The sequence below is a fragment of the Bombina bombina genome, chromosome 2 (assembly GCF_027579735.1).
Source record: "Bombina bombina isolate aBomBom1 chromosome 2, aBomBom1.pri, whole genome shotgun sequence".
NCBI classification, from domain to species: domain Eukaryota; kingdom Metazoa; phylum Chordata; class Amphibia; order Anura; family Bombinatoridae; genus Bombina; species Bombina bombina.
In genome coordinates, this window is record NC_069500.1 from 856,607,816 (window position 1) to 856,619,492 (window position 11,677).

Here is an 11,677-nt window from a genome sequence, read left to right on the forward strand (position 1 = left end):
GGGGGTATTGTATTTGTATGCAAAAGAGCTGAATTCTTTGGGGCATGCCCCACAAAAGGCCCTTTTAAGGGCTGGTAAGGTAAAGAGCTTTGAAATTTGTTTAATTTAGAATAGGGCAGGGAATTTTTTTTATTTTGGGGGTTTATTATTTTATTAGGGGGCTTAGAATAGGTGTAATTAGCTTAAAAATCTTGTAATCTTTTTTTATTTTTTGTAATTTAGTGTTTGTTTTTTTTTGTAATTTAGTTTAGTTAATTTAATTGTATTTTTAGATAGATGTTTGTAGTTTATTTAATTTATTGATAGTGTAGGTGTATTTGTAACTTAGGTTAGGATTTATTTTACAGGTAATTGGGTAATTATTTTAACTAGGTAGATATTAAAAAGTTAATAACTATTTAATAGCTATTATACCTAGTTAAAATAATTAACAATTTACCTGTAAAATAAATATTAACCCTAACATAGCTACAATGTAATTATTAATTATATTGTAGCTATCTTAGGGTTTATTTTATAGGTAAGTATTTAGATTTAAATAGGAATATTTTAGTTTATAAATGTATTAGATTAATTTAATATAAATTTAGTTAGGGGTGTTAGGGTTAGATAGAGTTAATATAGTTAATATAAATACTATAGTAACTATATTAACTATATTAACCCTAATATAATTAGGGTTAATATAGTTAATATATATATTGTAATACCTATATTAACTATAATATACTTAGGGTTAATATAGATAATATAGCTGGCGGCGGGGTAGGTAGATTAAATAAGGGGTTAATCATTTTAATAGCGATGGCGGCGGTGTAAGTGGCTTACATTAGGGGTTAATAATATTAATATAGCTGGCGGTGGAATAGGGGGATTAGATTAGGGGTTAATAATTTTTATATAGGTGGCGGCGGTGTAAGGGGTCAGATTAGGGGATAGATAAGGTAGATGACAGCGGTGTAAGGGGTTCTAATTAGGGGATAGATAAGGTAGATGGCGGCGGTTTTAGGGGCTCACAGTAGGGGGTTAGTTTATGTAGATGGCGGCGGGGTCCGGGAGCGGCGGTTAAGGGGTTAATAACTTTATTAGGGATTTTGGGGGGGGGATCGCGGTTGACAGGTAGATAGACATTGCGCATGCGTTAGGTGTTAGGTTTATTTTAGAAGATCGCGGTTGACAGGGAGATAGACATTGCGCATGCGTTAGGTGTTAGGTTTATTTTAGCAGCCAGTTTAGGGAGTTACGGGGCTCCAATAGTCAGTGTAAGGCTTCTTACGGCCGCTTTTTGTGGCGAGGTGAATATGGAGTAAGTTTTCTCCATTTTCGCCACGTAAGTCCTTACGCTGTATATTGGATACCAAACTGCGCTGGTTTGGTATACCTGCCTATAGCCCAAAAAACTACGGGCGACGGCAGAAATATACGCGCGTAACTTCTAGGTTACGCCGTATATGTGATACCAAACCCGCGCAAATATTGGCGTCGCCGGCTTTTGCGGGCGACGATTTTTATCGGATCGACCCCCTAGCTATTAGACTTCAGAAACCTCTTTGATTCATTGTTGCCCAATAGTTTTCCACACTGAAGATCTTACATTTGTACTCCCCATGTCATAGAACTTAAGTAACAATAGTAGTTTTGATGAGTAGTTCTAAGTAGTATACAAAATAATAATACTATGAAAAAGCATAAGCCAAAGTAAAAATGTTCTTAGCCTTACTATTGTTACTTAAGTTCTATGACACGGTGAGAACAAATGTAAGATCTTCATTGTGGAAAACTATTGGGCAACAATGAATCCATGAGGTTTCTGAAGTCCAATAGTTAGCTAGATTGTATTTGATTTAAATAAAGTTGCTAAGCATGCAATAACATCATTGGAACCACTATTTAAAGTTATTTTCCAATTGAATTATTATCTTCTCAATCTAGGATTGCTTATATTTCATAATTAATTCTTGCATTTACAGGAAAATAAAGCCTATTCCTTGAAAACCAGCTCTTCCTAATTTTTATTGGACTAACCAGTTTGTACACTCTTGAACAAAGACATATTTCAGGTTGCTTCACTTTTTCTGCAAAATGTATTACCAAGTTGTTTAAAAGACAGTTATACTGAAACATATATAATTTTGAGTTAATACAAGGAAACCTCAAGAGAATGTCAGTAATTAAGCTTAATATAGACTGATTTGAACTTAGTATTTAGACTTCAGTGCTATACTCTATAAAAGTAGTGTTAGGAATTGTGTAGAATGGCTTGGTATACACAGTTTGTGCAAAAAAGAAAAAGGTTCAATAGTTAGAAAATGTGATATCAGCCTGTTTGCTTCCCATCTTGTGCAAAACTTCCTACCATGATACTGAAATGAGTATTGCAAGCTTGATGTATTATTAATTCTATATTAACTTTACAAGGAAACAACAAGATGCCAGTAATATAGCTTGGTTTGCTTCAGTAGAGAAAATCTCAGCAAAGAAGTAAGCAAATTTGTGATGGAGGATTTACAGTTAGCATAGTATACACCTCCACTTCACTTTCCTACACATTAACCCTAAAACTAATGCTATCCAAAAAGAAAAAAATTACTAAAACCATTTCTTCCATTTCTTAGATTTCCAGATACTTTCTGAGTCCACTTCACCAAGCTTCCGTAAATCACAAACGCCTAGATTTAGAGTTTTGCGTTAGCCGTCAAAACCAACGTATAGGGCTTCTAACGCTGCTTTTTACCGCCCGCTGGTATTTAGAGTTCACTTACCGACACTCAAAATTTTCTGAACGCAGAAATCTCTAACGACAGCTCAGACCCAGGAGTTAACATCTACCGACAAAATAAACATCCACGAATCACAAAACAAATATTACACAAAGTACACTTACACTCATACAAACACTACACTATATTTATTTTTCATATGTTTTTTATTTTCATCTAAATAGAAAGGATCAAAGTTGCAAGATCTCGGGTGTTAGAAAAAAAAACAACACAAATCCATTTTGCCATTGACTTACATTGACAGACGGAAAAAGACACTCATATAGCTACATCTAACTAACGGCTAGATTTAGAGTTTGGCGGCCAAAGGGGTGCGTTAGCTACGCGTGCTTAATTTAACGCCACTGCAACTCTAAATTCCAGCGGTGCTTACGGACGCGGACAGCTTCTAAAACGTGCTCGTGCACGATTCCCCCATAGAAAACAATGGGGCCATTTGAGCTGAAAAAAACCTAACACCTGCAAAAAAGCAGCGTTCAACTCCTAACGCAGCCCCATTGTTTTCTATGGGAAAACACTTCCTAAGTCTGTACCTAACACCCTAACATGAACCCCGAGACTAAACACCCCTAACCTTACACTTATTAACCCCTAATCTGCCACCCCCGCTATCGCTGACACCTGCATATTTTTTTTAACCCCTAATCTGCCGCTCCGTAAACCGCCGCTACCTACATTATCCCTGTGTACCCCTAATCTGCTGCCCCTAACACCGCCGACCCCTATATTATATTTATTAACCCCTAATCTGCCCCCCTCAACGTCGCCTCCACCTGCCTACACTTATTAACCCCTAATCTGCCGAGCGGACCGCACCGCTACTATAATAAATGTATTAACCCCTAATCTGCCTCACTCCCGCCTCAATAACCCTATAATAAATAGTATTAACCCCTAATCTGCCCTCCCTAACATCGCCGACACCTAACTTAAATTATTAACCCCTAATCTGCCGACCGAGGGGTCGATCCGATAAAAATCGTCGCCCGCAAAAGCCGGCGACGCCAATAATTGCGCGGATTTGGTATCCTATATACGGCGTAAGCTAGAAGTTACGCGCGTATATTTCTGCCGTCGCCCGTAGTTTTTTGGGCCATAGGCAGGTATACCAAACCCGCGCAGTTTGGTATCCAATATGCAGCGTAAGGACTTACGTGGCGAAAATGGAGAAAACTTACTCCATTTTCACCTCGCCACAAAAAGCAGCCGTAAGAAGCCTTACGCTGACTATTGGAGCCCCGTAACTCCCTAAACTAACTAGAAAATAAACCTAACACCTAACGCATGCGCAATGTCTATCTCCCTGTCAACCGCGATCTGCTAAAATAAACCTAACACCTAACGCATGCGCAATGTCTATCTACCTGTCAACCGCGATCCCCCCCCCCCCGAAATCCCTAATAAAGTTATTACCCCCTAAACCGCCGCTCCCGGACCCCGCCGCCATCTACATAAACTAACCCCCTACTGTGAGCCTCTAAAACCGCCGCCATCTACCTTATCTATCCCCTAATCTGACCCCTTACACCGCCGCCACCTATATAAAAATTATTAACCCCTAATGTAAGCCCCTTACACCGCCGCCATCTCTATTAAAATGATTAACCCCTAATTTAATCTACCTACCCCGCCGCCAGCTATATTATCTATATTAACCCTAAGTATATTATAGTTAATATAGGTATTACATTATATATATTAACTATATTAACCCTAATTATATTAGGGTTAATATAGTTAATATAGTTACTATAGTATTTATATGAACTATATTAACTCTATCTAACCCTAACTAAATTTATATTAAATTAATCTAATTCATTTATAAACTAAAATATTCCTATTTAAATCTAAATACTTACCTATAAAATAAACCCTAAGATAGCTACAATATAATTAATAATTACATTGTAGCTATGTTAGGGTTAATATTTATTTTACAGGTAAATTGTTAATTATTTTAACTAGGTATAATAGATATTAAATAGTTATTAACTATTTAATATCTACCTAGTTAAAATAATTACCCAATTACCTGTAAAATAAATCCTAACCTAAGTTACAAATATACACCTACACTATCAATAAATTTAATAAACTACTAACATCTATCTAAAAATACAATTAAATTAACTAAACTAAATTACAAAAAAAAACAAACACTAAATTACAAAAAATAAAAAAAAGATTACAAGATATTTAAGCTAATTACACCTATTCTAAGCCCCCTAATAAAATAATAAACCCCCAAAATAAAAAAAATTCCCTGCCCTATTCTAAATTCAACAAATTTCAAAGCTCTTTACCTTACCAGCCCTTAAAAGGGCTTTTTGTGGGGCATGCCCCAAAGAATTCAGCTCTTTTGCATACAACAAATACAATACCCCCCCCCCATTACAACCCACCACCCACATACCCCTATTCTAAACCCACCCAAACCCCCCTTAAAAAAGCCTAACACTACCCCCCTGAAGATCTCCCTACCTTGTCTTCACCACACCGGGCCGAACTCCTGATCCGATCCGGGCGATGACTTCCTCCAAGCGGCAGCAAAGTCTTCATTCTTCCGGCGGCATCTTCAATCTTCTTTCTTCGCTCCGCCGCCGCGGAGCATCCATCCCGGCCGACTGCTGAACTTGGAATGATGTACCTTTAAATGACGTCATCCAAGATGGCGTCCGCCGAATTCCGATTGGCTGATAGGATTCTATCAGCCAATCGGAATTAAGTTAAAAAAATCTGATTGGCTGATTGAATCAGCCAATCAGATTCAAGTTCAATCCGATTGGCTGATCCAATCAGCCAATCAGATTGAGCTAGCATTCTATTGGCTGATCAGAACAGCCAATAGAATGCGAGCTCAATCTGATTGGCTGATTGGATCAGCCAATCGGATTGAACTTGAATCTGATTGGCTGATTCAATCAGCCAATCAGATTTTTTTAACTTAATTCCGATTGGCTGATAGAATCCTATCAGCCAATCGGAATTCGGCGGACGCCATCTTGGATGACGTCATTTAAAGGTACATCATTCCAAGTTCAGCAGTCGGCCGGGATGGATGCTCCGCGGCGGCGGAGCGAAGAAAGAAGATTGAAGATGCCGCCGGAAGAATGAAGACTTTGCTGCCGCTTGGAGGAAGACGTCGCCGGAGGAAGAATTCTTCTTTGCCGCTTGGAGGAAGACATCGCCGGAGGAAGAATTCTTCTTTGCCGCTTGGAGGAAGACATCGCCCGGATCGGATCAGGAGTTCGGCCCGGTGTGGTGAAGACAAGGTAGGGAGATCTTCAGGGGGGTAGTGTTAGGCTTTTTTAAGGGGGGTTTGGGTGGGTTTAGAATAGGGGTATGTGGGTGGTGGGTTGTAAGGGGGGGGGGTATTGCATTTCTTGTATGCAAAAGAGCTGAATTCTTTGGGGCATGCCCCACAAAAGGCCCTTTTAAGGGCTGGTAAGGTAAAGAGCTTTGAAATTTGTTGAATTTAGAATAGGGCAGGGAATTTTTTTTATTTTGGGGGTTTATTATTTTATTAGGGGGCTTAGAATAGGTGTAATTAGCTTAAATATCTTTTAATCTTTTTTTTATTTTTTGTAATTTAGTGTTTGTTTTTTTTTGTAATTTAGTTTAGTTAATTTAATTGTATTTTTAGATAGATGTTAGTAGTTTATTAAATTTATTGATAGTGTAGGTGTATTTGTAACTTAGGTTAGGATTTATTTTACAGGTAATTGGGTAATTATTTTAACTAGGTAGATATTAAATAGTTAATAACTATTTAATATCTATTATACCTAGTTAAAATAATTAACAATTTACCTGTAAAATAAATATTAACCCTAACATAGCTACAATGTAATTATTAATTATATTGTAGCTATCTTAGGGTTTATTTTATAGGTAAGTATTTAGATTTAAATAGGAATATTTTAGTTTATAAATGAATTAGATTAATTTAATATAAATTTAGTTAGGGTTAGATAGAGTTAATATAGTTCATATAAATACTATAGTAACTATATTAACTATATTAACCCTAATATAATTAGGGTTAATATAGTTAATATATATAATGTAATACCTATATTAACTATAATATACTTAGGGTTAATATAGATAATATAGCTGGCGGCGGGGTAGGTAGATTAAATTAGGGGTTAATCATTTTAATAGAGATGGCGGCGGTGTAAGGGGCTTACATTAGGGGTTAATAATTTTAATATAGATGGCGGCGGTGTTAGGGGCTCACTTTAGGGGGTTATAGATATAATATAGCTGGCGGCGGGGTAAAGGAGCGGCGGTTTAGGGGTTAATAGCATTTTTATTGTTAGGCTAGTGAGGGGGGATAGCGGATAGAGGGTTAGACAGTGCGGGCTATGTTAGGGAGGCGTGTTAGACAGTGCGGGCTATGTTAGGGAGGCGTGTTAGACAGTGCGGGCTATGTTAGGGAGGCGTGTTAGACAGTGCGGGTGTTTTAAACTTTAGTCAGGTTTTATAGGCGCCGGCAGATTCTAACGTGGCGCAAGTCACTGGCGACGCCAGAAATTTGTACTTGCGCAGATTTCTGGACATCGCTGGTTTGTGAGACTTACGGCACGTTAGCATCTGACGGCGACCTATATGGGATGGCTCGAGTTGCGAGCTGAAACTGCGGGCGACGCCGGTCTCCTCGCTTGCACCGCAAACTGCGATCGATATCGGATCGCGCCCCGAATCTCGCCGCTACTGTAATAAATGGATTAACCCCTAAAGCTAAGTCTAACCTTAACCCTAACACCCCCTAAAGTAAATATAATTTAAATCTAACGAAATAAATTAACTCTTATTAAATAAATTATTCCTACTTAAAGCTAAATACTTACCTGTAAAATAAACCCTAATATAGCTACAATATAAATTATAATTATATTATAGCTATTTTAGGATTTATATTTATTTTACAGGTAACTTTGTATTTATTTTAACCAGGTACAATAGCTATTAAATAGTTAAGAACTATTTAATAGCTAAAATAGTTAAAATAATTACAAAATTACCTGTAAAATAAATCCTAACCTAAGTTACAATTAAACCTAACACTACACTATCAATAAATTAATTAAATAAAATACCTACAATTATCTACAATTAAACCTAACACTACACTATCAATAAATTAATTAAATAAAATACCTACAATTATCTACAATTAAACCTAACACTACACTATCAATAAATTAATTAAATACAATATCTACAAATAAATACAATGAAATAAACTAACTAAAGTACAAAAAATAAAAAAGAACTAAGTTACAAAAAATAAAAAAATATTTAAAAACATTAGAAAAATATTACAACAATTTTAAACTAATTACACCTACTCTAAGCCCCCTAATAAAATAACAAAGACCCCCAAAATAAAAAAATGCCCTACCGTATTCTAAATTAAAAAAGTTCAAAGCTCTTTTACCTTACCAGCCCTGAATAGGGCCCTTTGCGGGGCATGCCCCAAAGAATTCAGCTCTTATGCCTGTAAAAAAAACACATACAATACCCCCCCCAACATTACAACCCACCACCCACATACCCCTAATCTAACCCAAACCCCCCTTAAATAAACCTAACACTAAGCCCCTGAAGATCTTCCTACCTTATCTTCACCATGCCAGGTTCACCGATCCATCCTCGGAAGTCTTGATCCAAGCCTCGGAAATGTTGATCCAAGCCCAAGCAGGGGGCTGAAGAGTGTCGTCCATCCTCGGGCTGAAGTCTGGATCCAAGCGGCGGCTGAAGAAATCCATCATCGGGCTGAAGTCGGAAGTCCATCATCGGGATGAAGTCTTCTATCAAGCAGCATCTTCAATCTTCTTTCTTCCGGAGCGGAGCGGAGCCATCTTCTTCCCAGCCGATGCGGATCCATCCTCTTCTAATGACGCCTACTAGCCGAATGACGGTTCCTTTAAATGACGTCATCCAAGATGGCATCCGTCGAATTCCGATTGGCTGATAGGATTCTATCATCCAGTCGGAATTAAGGTAGGAAAATTCTGATTGGCTGATGGAATCAGCCAATCAGATTGAGCTCGCATTCTATTGGCTGATCGGAACAGCCAATAGAATGCGAGCTCAATCTGATTGGCTGATCGGATCAGCCAATCGGATTGAACTTGAATCTGATTGGCTGATTCCATCAGCCAATCAGAATTTTCCTACCTTAATTCCGATTGGCTGATAGAATCCTATCAGCCAATCGGAATTCGACTGACGCCATCTTGGATGACGTCATTTAAAGGAACCGTCATTCGGCTAGTAGGCGTCATTAGAAGAGGATGGATCCACGTCGGCTGGGAAGAAGATGGCTCCGCTCCGGAAGAAAGAAGATTGAAGATGCTGCTTGATAGAAGACTTCATCCCGATGATGGACTTCCGACTTCAGCCCGATGATGGAGTTCTTCAGCTGCCGCTCGGATCCAGACTTCAGCCCGAGGATGGACGTCACTCTTCAGCCCCCCGCTTGGGCTTGGATCAACACTTCCGAGGCTTGGATCAAGACTTCCGAGCACGGATCGGTGAACCTGGCATGGTGAAGATAAGGTAGGAAGATCTTCAGGGGCTTAGTGTTAGGTTTATTTAAGGGGGGTTTGGATTAGATTAGGGGTATGTGGGTGGTTGGTTGTAATGTTGGGGGGGTATTGTATGTTTTTTTTTACAGGCAAAAGAGCTGAATTCTTTGGGGCATGCCCCGCAAAGGGCCCTGTTCAGAACTGGTAAGGTAAAAGAGCTTTGAACTTTTTTAATTTAGAATAGGGTAGGGCATTTTTTTTTATTTTGGGGGGCTTTGTTATTTTATTAGGGGGCTTAGAGTAGGTGTAATTAGTGTAAAATTGTTGTAATATTTTTCAAATGTTTGTAAATATTATTTTATTTTTTGTAACTTAGTTCTTTTCTATTTTTTGTACTTTAGTTAGTTTATTTAATTGTAGTTATTTGTAGGTATTTTATTTAATTAATTTATTGATAGTGTAGTATTAGGTTTAATTGCAGATAATTGTAGGCATTTTATTTAATTAATTTATTGATAGTGTAGTGTTAGGTTTAATTGTAACTTAGGTTAGGATTTATTTTACAGGTAATTTTGTAATTATTTTAACTAGGTAACTATTAAATAGTTCTTAACTATTTAATAGCTATTGTACCTGGTTAAAATAAATACAAAGTTGCCTGTAAAATAAATATTAATCCTAAAATAGCTACAATATAATTATTATTTATATTGTAGCTATATTAGGGTTTATTTTACAGGTAAGTATTTAGATTTAAATAGGAATAATTTATTTAATAAGAGTTAATTTATTTGGTTAGAATAAAATTATATTTAATTTAGGTGGGTGTTAGGGTTAGTGTTAGAATTAGCTTTAGGGGTTAAAAAATTTATTCGAGTAGCGGTGAGCTCCGATCGGCAGATTAGGGGTTAATACTTGAAGTTAGGTGTCGGCGATGTTAGGGAGGGCAGATTAGGGGTTAATACTATTTATTATAGGGTTATTGAGGCGGGAGTGAGGCAGATTAGGGGTTAATAACTTTATTATAGTAGCGGTGCGGTCCGCTCGGCAGATTAGTAGTTAATAAGTGTAGGCAGGTGGAGGCGACGTTGAGGGGGGCAGATTAGGGGTTTATATTTATAATATAGGGGTCGGCGGTGTTAGGGGCAGCAGATTAGGGGTACATAGCTATAATGTAGGTGGCAGCGGTGTACGGAGCGGCAGATTAGGGGTTAATAATAATATGCAGGGGTCAGCGATAGCGGGGGCGGCAGATTAGGGGTTAATAAATATAATATAGGGGTCGGCGGTGTTAGGGGCAGCAGATTAGGGGTTCATAGGGATAATGTAGGTGGCAGCGGTGTGCGGTCGGCAGATTAGGGGTTAAAATTTTTTAATAGAGTGGCGGCGATGTGGGGGGACCTCGGTTTAGGGGTACATAGGTAGTTTATGGGTGTTAGTGTACTTTAGAGCACAGTAGTTAAGAGCTTTATAAACCGGCGTTAGCCCAGAAAGCTCTTAACTACTGTTTTTTTTCTGCGGCTGGAGTTTTGTCGTTAGATTTCTAACGCTCACTTCAGACACGACTCTAAATACCGGCGTTAGAAAGATCCCATTGAAAAGATAGGATACGCAATTGACGTAAGGGGATCTGCGGTATGGAAAAGTCGCGGCTGGAAAGTGAGCGTTAGACCCTTTAATGACTGGCTCCAAATACCAGAGGGCGGTAAAAACCAGCGTTAGGGGCCTCTAACGCTGGTTTTGACGGCTACCGCCCAACTCTAAATCTAGGCCTAATAATTTTATCACAAACATACACTCATCGATGCATACAAACAATATACACCAGGATTCTATCATCCAATCGGAATTAAGGTAGGAAAATTCTGATTGGCTGATGGAATCAGCCAATCAGATTGAGCTCGCATTCTATTGGCTGATCGGAACAGCCAATAGAATGCGAGCTCAATCTGATTGGCTGATCGGATCAGCCAATCGGATTGAACTTGAATCTGATTGGCTGATTCCATCAGCCAATCAGAATTTTCCTACCTTAATTCCGATTGGCTGATAGAATCCTATTAGCCAATCGGAATTCGACGGATGCCATCTTGGATGACGTCATTTAAAGGAACCGTCATTCGGCTAGTAGGCGTTGTTAGAAGAGGATGGATCCGCGTCGGCTGGGAAGAAGATGGCTCCGCTCCGCTCCGGAAGAAAGAAGATTGAAGATGCTGCTTGATAGAAGACTTCATCCCGATGATGGACTTTCGACTTCAGCCCGATGATGGATTTCTTTAGCCGCCGCTTGGATCCAGACTTCAGCCCGAGGATGGACGTCACTCTTCAGCCCCCCGCTTGGGCTTGGATCAACACTTC